The sequence below is a fragment of the Zea mays genome, chromosome 6, assembly GCF_902167145.1.
Source record: "Zea mays cultivar B73 chromosome 6, Zm-B73-REFERENCE-NAM-5.0, whole genome shotgun sequence".
NCBI classification, from domain to species: Eukaryota; Viridiplantae; Streptophyta; class Magnoliopsida; order Poales; family Poaceae; genus Zea; species Zea mays.
Genome location: NC_050101.1, coordinates 18,560,652 through 18,567,612, shown reverse-complemented (window position 1 = coordinate 18,567,612; position 6,961 = coordinate 18,560,652).

Below are 6,961 nucleotides of genomic sequence, written 5' to 3'. Positions count from 1 at the left end.
GCTTCTTTGATTGATTGAAACATTATAGTTGGGCATCTTAGCATGTACCACCATAAGGTGATGTATTAGCGTTAGTAGGTGACACACTAATCTACTTAGCTAATAAATCCCCCGCAGTAACATTTCTCGTAATTACTCACCTTGTCTACAATTCTTCCTTTCTTACCCTGTATTTCTAACCCAGATGGGCTACCCCTATAGTGTTAGAAGAGAGCAGTATAGACTTGACCCTTGGTATGTCATGGTTAAGCAAGGCAAAGGCAGTATATACACTGTGCTAACGGAACCGTAGAACTCACCAGTTCCAAAGGATAAAGATTTGAAGTTGAAGTTGCAGTAACTACCACCATCAGACTAGCAGCATTCTTAGTAGGTGGGAAGTTTGTTGGTGTCAACATCCATGTGGTTAGAGATTTTTCGGATGTCTTCCCAAAAGAGTTACCAGGGATGCCACCAGATAGGGAAGTTGAGTTTGTCGTGGATCTCTTACCTGAGACCGCTACTATTTCTAAACGGCTACACAGAATGTTCGTAGAAGCACTAAAGGAACCAAAGAAGCCGTTAACGGAGTTACAAGAAGCTGGATACATTCGTTCGAATTCTTCACCTCGTGGAGCGCCGGTTCTGTTTGTACAAAAGAAGGATGGATCGCAAGGGATGTGCGTGGATTGTAGGACCCTTAATGATGTCACCGTGAAGAACAAGTATCTGTTACCCTGCATTGAGGATTTATTTAATCGGATGAGAGGTGCAAGAGTATTCTCGAAGATTGATCTCCGATCGGGTTACCATCAAATGAAGATTAGGCCATTGGATATTCCCAAGACAATTTTCTCGACTCGATATAGATTATATGAGTTCACTGTGATGTCGTTTGGATTAACCAATGCACCAGCATATTTTATGAACTTAATGAACAAGGTGTTTATGGAGTACTTGGACAGATTCGTCGTGGTGTTCATCGACGACATTCTTATTTATTCACAGAGTGAAGGTGATCATGAACAACATCTAAGGTTGGTGCTACAGAAGCTACGAGATAATCAACTCTATGCCAAGTTCAGCAAGTGCGAGTTTTGGATTGGCGAGGTGCCATTTCTTGGTCATATTATTTCTAATGGAGGAATATCAGTGGATCCTGCTAAGGTTAAGGAGATAATGGAGTGGAGAGTACCCACTACAGTTACGGAGATACGAAGTTTCTTGGGACTTGCAGGATATTATCGGATTTTTATTGAAGGATTTTCTAAGATTGCTAAGCCTATGATCTCGCTTCTGGAGAAAGGAAGAGAATTTAAGTGGGATGAAAAGTGCCAAGAAAGCTTTGATCAATTGAAAAAGAGATTGATGTCACCATCAGTATTGGTTATGCCAGACCTACAGAGAGGATTTGACATTTATTGTGATGCATGTGGCCAAGGACTTGGATGTGTGCTTATGCAAGAAGGCCATGTGATTGCTTATGCATCTCGTCAGTTGCGGAAACATGAATTGAACTACCCCACTCATGACTTGGAATTGGCAGCAGTTGTGCATGCACTTAAGATTTGGAGACACTATATTATGGGAACTAAGTGCCAAGTATATACGGATCATAAGAGTTTGAAGTATATATTCACTCAGAAGGATCTCAACCTGAGGCAACGCCGTTGGTTGGAGCCTATTAAGGATTATGACTTGGAGATTCACTATCACCCAGGCAAGGCGAATTTGGTTGCAGATGCCTTGAGTCGAAAGGAGCATGTTCATTCAGCTGTTGTTGCCCAGCTACCCGATGAGATTGTTGAGGATTTCAGAAGACTTAACCTGGGGATAGTTACTCACACTGAAGGAGTTACCATTGATGTGGAATCTACCTTGGAACAAGAAATCCACAAAGGACAGATTGGTGATACCAAGATACAAGAGATTAAGGATCTGATTACTGAAGGTCGAGGTCCAGAATTTACGGAAGATGAGCAAGGTGCCATATGGTTCAAGGACAGGATATGTATTCCTAAGATTGATAGCCTTCATGAGACTATTTTAAAGGAGGCCCATGACTTGGATTATTCTATTCATCCTGGTAGTACCAAGATGTATCAGGATTCGAAGCAGAAATACTAGTGGTATGGACGGAAGAGAGATGTGGCTGCACATGTGGCTATGTGCGATGTATGCTAAAGAGTTAAAGCTGAACACCAGAGGCCAGCCGGACTATTGCATCCACTGAAGATACCTGAGTGGAAATGGGAAGAGATTGGCATGGACTTCATTGTTGGATTACCCCGCACGTCTGCTGGGTATGATTCTATATGGGTGATTGTGGACAGGCTAACCAAGGTAGCCCACTTTATTCCAGTGAAGACCACTTATTCAGGAGCCAAGTTAGCAGAGTTGTACATGGCACGGATTGTATGCCTGCATGGTGTGCCAAAGAAGATTGTGTCAGATCGAGGATCACAGTTTACCTCTCGATATTGGAAGAAGTTGCACGAGTCATTGGATACGAGATTGAATTTTAGTTCGGCTTACCATCCCCAGACTGATGGGCAGACTGAGAGAACTAACCAAGTGCTTGAAGATATGTTAAGAGCTTGTGCTCTTAAGCATGGTGGAAGTTGGGATAAGAGTCTACCGTATGCGGAGTTCTCATATAATAATAGCTATCAGGCCAGCTTGAAGATGTCACCGTTTGAGGCTTTGTATGGCAGAAAGTGCAGGACTCCCTTGTATTGGAATCAAACTGGTGAAAGGCAGTTGTTTGGACCTGAGATCATACAAGAAGCAGAGGAACAAGTTCAGCAAATAAGGGAGAATTTGAGAACTGCACAATCCAGGCAGAAAAGTTATGCTGATACCCGGAGAAGACTGCTTGAGTTTAAAGAGGGAGATTATGTCTATTTGAAGGTGTCACCACTCCGGGGCATGAGAAGGTTCAAAGTCAAAGGAAAGTTGTCCCCTCGCTTTATTGGACCCTTCTTAATCTTAAAGCGAGTGGGAGAGGTTGCATACCAATTGGAGTTACCGGATCATCTCGCGGATGTTCACGATGTCTTTCATGTATCTCAGCTGAAGAAATGTCTCAGGGTGCCTGAAGAACAGTTACCAATGGAAGACCTTAGTGTTCAAGAGGATTTGACTTATGCTGAATACCCCATCAAGATTTTGGATACTTTGACTCGAGTTACGAGGAATAAGGTTATAAAGATGTGCAAGGTGCAATGGAGCCACCACGGTGAAGATGAAGCAACTTGGGAAAGAGAAGAAGAACTTCGTATAGATTTTCCCCACCTTTTCCCTAGATCTTCTTAAATCTCGAGGACGAGATTATTTTTAAGGGGGGTAGGATTTGTAACACTCAAGTTGTATACCAAGAGTAATAGAGAGAGCTCCTCATTTTGTGTGTCTTATTTGCATCATAAAAAGAGCACCTATGTAATTGAGAGTGACTAAATAAAACAATTATGCTAAAATAAAGAAAAAGTGCATTTGTTGGAGTTTTATGTGTTGTGCATTAAATAAAACCATGAGGATAAAAATAATAAGGTATTAATTATTTGAAGCTTGATTTAACCCTAAATTTGAAATTAGGGTTTTGAAAATAAGGAAAAGAGAAGAGATAGGAAAATATAAATAAAATGTATAAATAATTATCTTCAGTCTTAGTATTTTTAATGGCAAAAATAGAGTTTATAAATGAAGATCCACAAAAAGTTTGAATTAAATCAAATTGGGTTTGAAAATAAAGAAAATGGAAAGAAAAAATGAAAAAGAAAAAGATAAAAACCTTACCTGGGCCCTGAACCTGGAATTCGGCCCAACTTACCTTTCTCACCGCGTGGCCCATCAACCAGGGGGAGGGAAGCGCCGACACCTGGGCCCTCCTCGTCAGCCTCCCTCGCGCCCGCGCCTCGCTCCCTCACTGCCGCACGGGTCCCACCGTCCAGGCGTATTTCGCTGCGCTCGGTCTCTCTGGACCACGGGGCCCGCAGGTCAGCTCGGTCTTCTTCTCAACGGATCGCGACTCCTTCTCTGCGCGCGCACGCTCGGATCCGTGGAAGTCGGAGCTCCTGCGCCGACTGTGGAGAACTTTGCGGGCGCCTTGGACCGATTCCCCTTGGCTGCCGATCGCTCAGCCCTCTGGAGCTTGGGCCCGCGCGTCAGTGCGTTCACCTACATCGCAACGGATGGCGAGAACTCCGCCGCCATGACCGGGAACGTGGCTCAACTCCGTTCAACCACCTCGCCCGGGGTATAAAACCCAACTACTCGAGACCCTTTGACCATGCCCCGTCGTCCAATCCACTAGTGCCATCTCGTCGCCGAGAATTTCTCTCCGCCGTGAGGACCAAGCTAGCCGCCGTGACCCAATCGCGTAGTCGTCGACGTCGGGTCCCCGGTGATCGGCCTTGGAGCGTCTCCAAGTCTATTAGAGGGGTGTCGTGTCGTTCGCGGGCGAAGTCGGCCACTGGGCGTGGCGCAATTCTTCGTCGAACTTCGATTCTCCGCCGCGGATCCGCCTTCGCCGTCGCCGGACCCTCTGCGCGCCGAGACTGTCGGTAATAACCCCTCTACCACGTTCGCCATCCCCTCGGCTGCGTGGCGCACCATTTAATTTCTAGAATAGCGCGCCTGGGCGTCGGATTGCCATTTCTCCGGTGATGCTTCGCCGTGAAGTCGGGCGGCGCCGCCGTCGCTGGCGGAGAGATTGGGGGGGAACGCAGACGCCGTTAGATCTTGATGAACGGCTCTGATTAGACCTCACGTACCGATTCGCCCCTGCTCATCTCAGCCGTTGATCGGCGCGCGAGCGGGTGAGATTGTGCTCTGGCGTTTATGTTTGTGGGGCGAATTTGGGCCGTTGGATCTAGATCCAAGGCTCCACATTGTGTACCGGTTCAGAGGAGATCGCATATAATCCTGGCGGCCGAATTCTAATCTGACGGCTGAGATCCGTGGATACCCCTTCGCGGGGCAATTTTTCTAAAGAGACCCCCTGTTTTCGCAGAATCAACCCGCAGTCCATGTGTTACTATTCACTGAGTCTAGGATTTTATTCGCGCAGACCCCTGGACTTTCCAGAAATTGGCGCCCAGTCCAGAGCACGTTTAAAACATATAAATGAATTAGTAAAGGTATTATTAATACAAAAATAATTCCTAGAACTTAGTTAATTCATAGAAAATTCATTTTAGCTCCAAATTGGTCCATTCCAGTTCCTAAATTTTTGTAATAATATTGTCTACGCATTAGTGCCTCTGTTTTGGCATGAAAGGCTCATTTAAATTTATCTAATACTTAATCTTGTATTAAATACATAAAAGCTACAGAAATTCATAACTTAAATTCTATAACTCCAAATTTAGTGATTCCAGTTCCTATGGTTTCATTTTAATGTGTAGATTTTTACTGTATATTTCATTCATCTGTTTGGTGTGATGTTGATTTTGGCTATACTATGTATGTATTGTGTTGATGCGAGTAGACGAGCAAGCCACTGTGGAAACTGAGGTTCAACAAGTAGAGATAGCTGAGCAGGAGCTCATTGAAGGCAAGTTGTGCCCTTGATCACTTACTTTTCCCAGCCATGTTCTTATTAATTTTAATGATCTGCATAGGTTAATTTTGATGGGAGCCTTTATGTTACCCCAGTTTTGATTACCTCTATACCTTGTTCACCCCTGAAATATTTTTGGGTAGTACTTGCTATTGCTTTATGTGGATTGGGTATGGAGATTCATTATTCATGATTATTCTGTTATTATCTTGTTATTATTACTGTTCATGTTAAGATCATTAAATTAATGGGAACATGGAGCGACCACCCGGGAAAACAGTGCTACCACAAGGGTTTAATGGGACGCCCTTGGATGACTAATTAGGAAAGCTAGTGGAAGACTACCTTACCCGAAAGGGGCAAGGGCAGTAGGGGAGTGGTCAGTGTAGGGAGGTCCCTGGTTGATTTTGCTGCGATGGCGGTCAGCCAGGAACCCTGCATTGGAACTTCCTATAAACTGTAGCGGGTTTTCGGAAGCTAGTGGAACTTTGTAAAGGCCTCGTAGTGGATCCCTAGCCATTCACCTCGGTAGTGTCTAAGGGCCTTGCAAACCCTGGCGACATGGGATACACGACTTGTGGGTAAAGATGCGCAACCTCTGCAGAGTGTAAAACTAGTATACTAGTCGTGCTCACGGTCATGAGCGGCTCGGACCCTCACATGATTAACTATGGAACTTAAATTTAATTTGACATTCGCATCGCATTTGGGATTATTTTACTATTACTGTTCTTTATTATTATTAAGGTTTGGTATTTACTTACACTTAGTAATTGCTAATAAAATTTTGACCAACTTATAAAAGCAATGCTCAGCCTTAGCCTTTATTTCATTGATCAGCCTTACACTACATGAACTCCCACCTTTGGTGAGTTCATGCCACATTATTCCCCACGACTTGTTGAGCTATGAACGTATGTGAGCTCACTCTTGCTGTCTCACACCCCCCCCCACAGGAGAAGAGCAGGTGGTTGAAGAGGAGCCGCCTAACACTGAGGAGTTCGATCTGATCTAGGTGGCGTTTCTCAGTCGACATTGGCGCCGACGATCCTTAGTTCGTTTTATGATTATACTTCTATTTTGTAATAAGACTTCCGCTATGTAATAAATACTCTGATGTTTTATGACATTTATCTCTATACACTCTGTTATTATATGTGTTGTCTTCTTGGCGCATGTATGAGATGCACCCGGCTTTGTCCTTTAAAACCGGGTGTGACACTAGGCTAGAATCAATTCGTATCTTGCTAGCATATGCCGCTCACCATTCTTTCAGGTTGTACCAAATGGATGTGAAGAGCGCTTTCCTCAATGGGCCAATCAAGGAGGAGGTGTACGTGGAACAACCCCCTGGCTTCGAGGATGAACGGTACCCCGACCACGTGTGTAAGCTCTCTAAGGCGCTCTATGGACTTAAGCAAG